Below are 9,829 nucleotides of genomic sequence, written 5' to 3' on the forward strand. Positions count from 1 at the left end.
GGCCACGCCACTCTCCATGCTCTGCTTCAAGAATTAGCCTTTGAGCACAAAGAGACTGTGACAAACCCGAGACAGGCCCCTCAAATCAGGGCAGCACAGCATGAGAGCCTCCATGATCTCCCAGCCCCTTGGCTGAAGCCACTAATTAGCCAAGCCCCCCAGAATGAGCATGTCCTGTGAGATGCTATCGCAGCCCCATGGCAGGTTTGATCCGTTTATTGCCCTATGCATGCTCTTAAATTAAAAGGTAGGATTGAGCTCTGTGGCACTGCCTGCAGCTGCATGAGCGTTGCCGTACAGTAGTTAGAGAGCTCTTCTCCATAATTACCCAGAACATTAACCCTAATGCTGTCAGCGCTGCGCTGTTATCATTCCCCTCTGGAAGCATGGCTTGCTTAATTGTAACTGCAAGCAGGGAAGAGCCTGCTGGAAATGGGCAGGCTCATTCACAAGCCTCTCAACCCCTGGCACACTCACACCTGGAGATGTAGGAAAGGTTGGGCTGATTTCTGGGGCTGATTTCCTAGACTGATTTCTCTGCAGCAGATCTGAAGCATGGGCAACCTGGGCAGGTGACACCGTAACAGCAATTTCATTTGCATGCAAAAGTTGGGCATTACACTCAACCTGCTCATCCACTTCCATTCAAAGGTGCAGATTATTAAATTTGCATAATAACTATCTACAGCTAATTATCCACATTTGTTCATGGAAACAGCCACTTTCTGTAGGGCTTCAAATTACCATAAACTGTGCATAAGAATCAAGAAATCACCGATTTATCTTATTAAAGGTGGCAAGCAGTTTACACGTTAATTAGTAGCGTTTCCCTTTGAAAATGCATCAGAACGCTCAAAGGACCGGTTCACTTGACAGCCCCTCAACATTTGCCAGGATGCTGCAGGCCAGCACTGATGCAGAAGAAAATCAGGAGCACTAAGAGCAAAAAGGAGCACCTGGGAATTGCCATCCTGGCAATTTCTGTTTGGCACAAGAGGCACTCGCTGTGCAGACACTGCGAAGCTGCAGAAACCTGTCAGAATGTTGTTTCAATGGGATTAGTTGAAGATGGGCCAGACGAAAAGTAGTTGCTTACCAAATGAATAAAGCCCAACAACACAACAGCAGCAGTGTGTGTGTGAGCTTGGCAACCGTCCTGTTCATAGAAAGCTGGCAGTAAGATTTGCTTTTTGCATTTTTTAACATACTTTTAAACATGTTTCTATCACGGTGCAAAACTGAGGTCCTGTCTCCCAGGGATCTTAAATGACCTAATGGCATTCTCAATACTCTGACTGCTTAGTAAGTGACTGCTGAGAAGCCTTCCCCTTACTAGCTGTCATAGAGCAGTGCCCATAATATTCATTGCTACTTCATTTTTTTCCAGCAGCAGGTGGTACAATTTCTGTATCTGCAATAAATAAACATTCAAATAGAGATTTTCTGGTTAATAGCTGCTATACAGGTATAAAGTGTTATAGTTCCTACACATATTTTTAATACCGCCAGTAAAACCTAAAGTAAGGAGTTGTGTTTAAGAAAAAAAATGTTCCCATATTCCTTGAAGTGAGATTTTCACTCTGGGAAATGATTACAATAACACAGCCTCTAAAATAAAGAGCCATTTACTCTCAATTTTTTCCTACACTCCAGAGACATCCTCCTTAATTTTTAGCAATGTGACTGCCAAAGGCACCCGGGCTATGCAGGTGCTCAGAACTGGACAATCTCCTTACACAGCTTGGAAACGTCCAGCTAAACACAGGAATTCGTGTGACTTCATTGCCCCTCATGTGCAACACTCTGGTACTGGACTCCTGACCTCAGGAGCAGGCTGAAGGGATGCTGCAGGAGCCAAGTGCTGCACAGTGGGGCAGGGGAATGCCCCAGCTCCATGCTGGTATGTGGTGGTGTGGGCAGGACCACAACCGGGTTTGTTCTGGAAAGAAGAATGAGGCTCTACTGCTCCACATCAGGAGTCAGAAAGGAGAAGTCCATGATCTGCACATCCTATGAACTCATCCAGCATCTGTGCCTCATTCTCATACCCCAAACCTTCCCTACATGTAAGAAAGACTGCAAGAATACAAAGAACAAATGACAAACAGGCTTCAATAAATAGCCCATTTTCACTTAGTAGAGCACAAACCCTTTACTTGGTCCTTGAACAAAGAACAGAAACGTAACATCCAAACCAAAATAATTATTTGCTGTTTTTCTATTAAAACAGACAATAACATTTAATGCAAGTCGTGTGCTTTCAAAAAACATGTGCTGCACCTAATTGTCACAGAGAATAGGCCTGCTATACATCCCCTCCTCCTATGGATTTTTCTCATGAAAGCGTAGAATCGGGTTCACATAACAAACTATGTGACTATAAATCTTTATTCCATGGTGGTGTGATGGATTTAATAAGGGGATGGATTTAGCAATTCCTTTATGTCCACCGTTTCATTAATTTCTTAGTAAAGAGATTTCTAGGTTTGAGGCATGCTTTCAGGAACTAATTTTGCCTCAGTGGTGCTGAAAAGAGCTATAGTGCAAGTGCCAGGAAGTTAATCTAGTCATTGTGCATATTTTTTGTTCTTCATTTTCCCAAGCACATTTTGAACCTTCCAGAGCTATAACAAAGAATAATAAAGGCATCTTTTGCAGCCCATCAGGTGAGATTCTCATCACACACCAACCCCATGCAGCTAAAACTTAAATTGCAAAACCTGTATCAGCTGCTCTCCAAAACCATTTTCCATGTCAATAAAGTAGCAAGTCATAAATAAATAATAATGTGCAATGGCCAGAAGCGTCCCTGCTTTCCTGCAATCTGCTGGAACTGTCATCCCGGCTGTACGTGAAGGCTAACATTTAGGCTTTATTCCCTCTCACATGCACACTCTCATCACCTGCTTCCTGAAAGTGCTCTCCTCTTTTTCCATGCAGCACTCCCTGCCCAGGCATGCGTGTTCCCATTATCAGTCACAGCCCCAGTTTTTGCCAAGGGCTCCCAAAATACACACAGGTTGTACACATAACTGACAGCAACACAAGCTTTGTTATCTTCACTAAGGACCTACCCGAAAGCCCACACACCAATGAGACAGGTGGAACAACAGCTCCTTGCTTTTCATGCAAAACCATGGCTTTTTAAAATGCAGACCAGGTGTCCATCACATCCTTCTTGGGCAGTGTTTTTAATAGGGTGAGGGGGTCACAAGGGCCACCTGGTTTGGGGGCGGCTGAGCACCCACAATGCGGGTTAGAGAAATCCAACTGCTTTTCACAGATGGTCAAGTACTTTCTGCAGAGATTGTTTTTAGCCACAAGGTTGATTTTGATCTTGAAGACTAAAGAAACATCAAAGGGAAATACCTGTGGGTATACGTGAGTGCTCTTAGAACAAGCACGGGCTCATGAATACCAATTTAGAACTATTCAGTATAAATACTGTACCATACCTATGCAGGCTACAATAATAGTTCACCCTGTCCCTCCTCTTCTCCCCTTGCAGCCCCATGGACTCACACTACCATCAGATCCTGGGCTTCATGCCACCCCTTCATGAAGCCAAAAGTCCATGAACTACTCCATGTTGTGTCTCATCTAGTGGCTTCCTTCCATGTCTACCTGTGATTTTGCTACTGGGCTGTGAAATCACATTTAGATGTGATCTTAGGGCAGTGATGGGTTTTTAAGGGCAGCACTGGGTGTCTGAGCCAGAGGGAGACCAAAGCTGTGAGACAAAGCAAGGTAGTTGCAGCAAAAATGTTCAGTAGCCCAGGATGAAACCGAAAGGACGCTATTGAAAATGGCTGTTATCACTTCTTTCCTCAGTGGAATGTGCAGCAGAAGACAGACAACCTGAGAGGGAATCGAACACACAAGGCTTTACACAAGCTCCCCATTCAGAACTTCCCACAGTGTGCAAAATTAATTTTGATTTATCTTCTACATTGTGGTCTTTAGACCCGACTGAACAACAGAGGGGGGTGTATAATTTCATTCAAACATCCACTGTTTCAGGCTAGCACTCACCAGCTCTGAAGAGCTGTTTACAGTCATGTTCTGCAGGCTGGCCTTTAAAGACCAGCATTAGTTCTAATCTCACCCTGAGAAAACATTTGTAAATCTGGTAAATGACTCAGACTTGAATTTGCAGTCTTCTCACTCTCAGCTTGCAGAATCACTGTATCAAATAGTTGCTCCCCAAGACAGATTATAAAGGCATGCTTATAAGATGAGGGACCATTGATAATCTATTAAGTCTATGAGGAAAATGTTTCTGTTTTCCACACAGTGCTGGAGAAAACCTTGAAACTTTAAAACAAGTAGGAGATGCAACAGCAGCAATGGGGCTCTGTTAACAGGTAAACATGAAGAAAGGAAAATATCAGCAAAGAGTTTCTGTGCATATATAATATAGGTTTTTTAGTCAGGAGCTTTCATGAGATGCAGAAGTTTGACTCACTGTGGTAATTAAAACGTTCTGTAACGGCAGTAATTACCACATCAGGTAAAGCACAATGGATTGCAGCACGTACCTACAATATGACTGTTATTTAAAAGTTTCATTTCCATTTTTGTAGCTTTTGTCGATTTTAAGCAACTTCCTACTGCCTGTGGAGCAGGAATGTTTAAAGCGGTACAATGTGAAACAGCGCAGTCTAAGCACCTTTATGGTGCTTTTATTAAGCAATTCCTACATGGGCATTTTTGTTACCTTTTCTGTTCAAGCACTTAATGACTTGCAGAGAACAGACTGACAGGATTTGTATAACATAGTGTTCTGTGAAGAGAACTAGTTATAATAAGTGATCCAATTGAAACAAACACCTTGATGTTGGCAGCAGCTACGAATGCTTCAGAGAGTGTGGAGAGAGGTGCTAGGCAGAGGTCTCTTCCAGCCCTCCCACACCACTGAGCATCTCTGCCTTTAAAGTCTGGAAACCAACCCAGAACTTTCCACCAGCCACTGAAATGACAAAGCCGCTGCCCTTTGCAAATGGTTTTGAGGCAAACTGACCATAAGGGTGCTAAAACTTATTTTGTGGGGCCTTAAGACCTATATTAAACCAAAGTAGCATAAAGCATCAGATACTCCTGCAATTCAGAGGATTCTGTGAGTTGCATGTTGCAGACTGTGCAGCACATTTTCACTATAGAGGAACATGAGTTCTCTCATTTCTTGTATCAAACCTTGATGCTATGTCTGGAAAAACACTAAACCCTGTCAATTATCTCCGTCTTCCCAAGTTTCAATCAGCCTGTTGCAAACTCTTCCAGCAACAAAATAAACCCTTTCACTTCAGGAAGGGGCAATAAAGATGATCAATGCTTTTTGGAGTTTATTTTCGATGTGCCCATAAACATTCCCCTAATAGCTTATCACAGCTGACGAGGAGCTTTGCAAAGACAACTGCTGTTGACTGAAAATATCTGACAATTCTTTTTACAAGTGTGCTGTACAGAAGGAACTATTTATATTTGAATAGCACTTTCCTGTGATCATGAAATACACCTATTTGTCATAGTTAATGCTGGGACCAGCAAAGCAGGCACTGCTAATGAGCTTTTATTAAGAAATCCTATTTAGTCCCTCTCAACTCTAGTCCCTCCCTCCAGGGAGGTAGTGTGCAGCTCTAGAGGCTTATCTGGCACAGGTTATTTTCCCCTACAAGCTGAAATAGTTAAGTCACTGATCTAAATTCAAGGCATAACTGAGGCACCACTCACTTGATTTTCTCTCCACAGACCTAAAGACCACACCACAACCAGGAAGCTCTTAAAGGTAAAAAAGTCAGCCCTGAACAACTCCTCTCCTTGCTAAGGAGCACAGGAATAATGCCACACTGGTTTAACACAAACCCAATTTGAAAGCTGCTTTTGGATATATATATGTAATGATGATTATATTTTTAAATGTATGCTGCTATCTACCTCTAAAGAAAATCATAGTAAGCAGAGAAAATGAAACACACCCAGATTTTGATGTTCAAGAGGCACTTCAGAGGGAGAAAAAGGTGCATCATTTAACAACATCATTGTTTATAGCAATACCTGGATTACTGGGAGCAAAGCAAAAGTGAAAAACAGCAGCAGGACACTGAAATACATCTCTGAACAATGTCCACCACCACAGCCTCTGTGCTTCCAGAAGGAAAAGACAAGAGCATGTCCGGATAAAAACATGGCCCCCCACAGTTCTCCCCTCCACAGCATCCCCTCACTGGAAGCAACATGGTCAGCACCACAGCTTTGAAGGGCTTAACTACCTCTTTCTCACCAGCCCTCAGTGCTCCCTGCCCTGAGACAGAGGTCTGGTCTTCATGTGAACTGAAACGTGCACATCTTTCCCCTGAGTAAGAAGAATGTATTTAATATCTGGCACTGACTTTTATCATGCCTTTAACTATTAGTTTCCTTGCTTTTAGAAGCTGGGTTTAGTAAGTAATGTGAAAGGCAAGCACACTGCTGTCACTTAGCAACCTAAAATGGGGTTTGGAACAAAGATCTTTATTTCTGGAACCATTTAATAGCAGTGGCTGATCAGGGCTGAAGTGTTCAGGTCAGCAGAAGCCCCAGCTCCTCTTGCTGCTCCTCTCCAGGGCTGTATATAGGGCTGCCTCGGTGTCACCAGCATTGTACCCTCACTTAAACCTCCTCCACTTTATGGTAAAAAGCAGGAAGGACAGAAAGAAAAATTTAATAAAAAGAAAGGCAATCAGCATTATTTTGTAACAGTGTTTTAGTTAGTTTACTGTAGCTGCTTAAGGCTAAGGGACTGATAAAAGTAGAGAACAGCTCACCTTACGCCTATACACAGAGATCCTATCAGCTATTCTTTCTTTTATAGAACAATCTCAAATCTCTCCAGGTTCTACTTCTATGGCAGTGCCTAAGTACAGAGCAGAAAATCCTGAGTATTTGCAGGTGGAGGAGCCCGAAGCACAATATGAAGGCTGCTATAGGCAGCCCTGGCATGGGGTTTTTGCTGGTACCTCCTGTGCCATCAGGTTTCCTCATCTATAATCCAAACCTATCAGTGAAAACAAAAATACCCAAGACAAAATCAGTTAAAAGGTGACTGCTGTGTGCCTCGAGCTGTGCCCAGCTCTGCTTCAGCTTTCTCCACCAGAAGAAGGAAGAAGGGCAGTTAAATGATCCTGCATTTAGGCGCAAACACTGGCTCCCTTCGGATCCCCTCCTGAGTTACAAACCAGGTAGGAGAGCCAAGAGCTTCTGCTGATTGCAGTGGAACTTCCTCTTGCCAGTGCTAGGACATGCTTAATTACTGCCAGCTTTAATTACTGTCCCAGCTTCCCAAAGGGCTTTCAACCTGTCTCAGTTTTCACATCTCATCCCTACTAGTTCATTGCTGCTCTGTCATGTGCAGTGGTGGCTGTAGAAGATCTTTGACACATCCAGGCTGGAGCAGAAAGAACCAAAATTCACATAAAAGTGAATGAAGTTGAACCTCGTTAAACTGGAAATTCATCTGTGCTGTCTGCTCACCACCATGGATGGATACCACTTTAATGGGCAATACAAAACCAAGCAGCCACCATAAATTTGTCGTTGAGCACGTGGTAGAAATAAATACTGGTGCACACTGCTTGTGCTTTCCTGCTTTTATCTTCCTGTCATCATATACACAAGGTCAACTTTTTTAGCTATATCCCTGGTAAATCAAGACACTTGGTAAAAAATGAACACGAGCAGAAGAGCACGAAATACAGAGAGAAAAATGAAAAAAAGAACTCATAGCAATTATAATACCTAAAATGTCAGATTTACCTTCTGAATATTCTTCAAGGAAACAGAATCAAGATTACTTTTATCTCCGAAGTCCCATTAACCAAACTGAACTGTTCAAAGAGAAATGAGAAAATCTAAAATAAATGCCATTAAGTGATAGAGCAAAACGTGTGAACCCTAACTGCCAGACACTGCCTCTAATCAAAGCCTAATATTCTAATTCAAAGTACTATTATTACTACACCCATGTTCCTCCTGCTGCGTTGGAAACACAATGTTTGCTTCTGTTATCTTTAACAATTTCTGTTGAGGGCAATCAAACATTTGTAAAAAATAAGCCTAAGTTTAGGAGTCTGCACTTCAAATAATTTCACTAGCAAGCATTGGTTCACTCCATCTGATCAAGTCAGAATAGGTGGAAATTTTAAGATGAAGTTCTCCCACACACGTACCTAGATACATTTAATGGGAAGCACAAAATTTATTGTTGGACTCATTTTTTTGATGAAGCAGTATCACATATAAGCTACCCAACCCCCCGATGGCTCTGACATCAATTTATGTGCTTTATATACTTGTTAAATTCTCTATTTTATAGAGAAGTTAGGTAATTCTCCAATATGACTTCTGATTTCCTGCAGGAGCGGGGATACAGGTGGCATTTGACCTCATATAAGAAATTTGGCATTCTATGGCTTCACTATGAATAAAGGCAGAAGGTTTTAGGGTGAAGATAGCTGGAGTGCATTAACCATCTCACTGCTATTTCTGACTGCAACATTAAGTCCAGCAGCTCTGACAGTGGCTAAATCATACCTACACTACATCCTGTGAACAAGCAGGACTTCATCAGCCAACAGAGCTGTAAAACCTACCTGATTTTCACCTCCACAGTACCAGTTTCTAGCCAAAGTGCCAATCTTCATTAGTTATCTTTCTTCAGCAGCCAAGACCTTGCCCTATGGAGAATGACCGCTCTTAGAAGACTTCTGCCATTGGCCTGTCAAGGTTTTAGCTTTGTCTACAGTGGGGCTGGAAAACACACTTGTTAAACTTTAGTTTCACGCAGTTTCAATTTAAGAGCCAAACAGAAAAAAGTTTGAGTTGGGTGCTTGGACAAGAGCCTGGAAGGAGGCACCAGAGCAGAACAATGCAACCACAAAACCAAACGCAGAGCACTAGGCAAGTGAGCAGAGTTATTGTTAGAAACATTAACAAGTCCACTCCCAAATGTCATTTCATTAGTGGGGTTTAACGTGTTGATTAACTCCTGTAATTGACAGAAGATTTTGCGACCCTTTGAGATGAAGCTCTTCATCCATGCGCACAGATGACCTAGCACAAGGATAGCTTTCCTAAGGATCAGCATTAATCATAGAAGGGACCCATTTTTAAATGCACAGCAGGAAGCAGTTTCCCTTACAACAGCATTACTCAGGACATGTGCACGCTGTCTTTAGTGATGTTTTCATTAAATAAGATTCAAGCCCTTCCGAAATCAATAGGAGTCTTCCCTATTGACTTTGGTGGGCGATGGATGAGGCTCCTGCTGCTGCTGCTGCCACCACATTGAAACAGAGTGAAAACATAGTTCCATCGAACCAATTTCCATTGCTTAATATTTCCCACCATAACTACGAAGATCTGCAGAGAACTCTGCTCATCCCTGTCCCCTTTACATCTTGTACACATTCCCCTGGTTAAAACACATAAACCACTGGCATTTCACAGGCTCAGCCACATCACCAACTGGCAACACCTCACGGGTTCCACCAGTGAAACTACTGTTTGAAACTCTCTAAACACAATAACTGAAAGAAATCACAGGCCAAAAATTAGCTTAAAATTCATTCCTACCTTCTATTCACTTTTGCCCTTCAAAAGAACTCCGCTCTGGGGAGCTGACAAATAAAGATAAATTACCCTGCTGCAGCGTTCTCTCTAACTAAGCCATTGCATTGACTAAATGAACCTCAGAAACCCAATTCAGCTTTGACAGCTAAAATGGGGCAGATTTTTTTTGCCTTTTTTACAAATACAAAGCTCATAACTTCCTGGCACAAAGGACTGAATTCAA

This window comes from Melopsittacus undulatus, chromosome 9 (genome assembly GCF_012275295.1).
Source record: "Melopsittacus undulatus isolate bMelUnd1 chromosome 9, bMelUnd1.mat.Z, whole genome shotgun sequence".
NCBI lineage: Eukaryota > Metazoa > Chordata > Aves > Psittaciformes > Psittaculidae > Melopsittacus > Melopsittacus undulatus.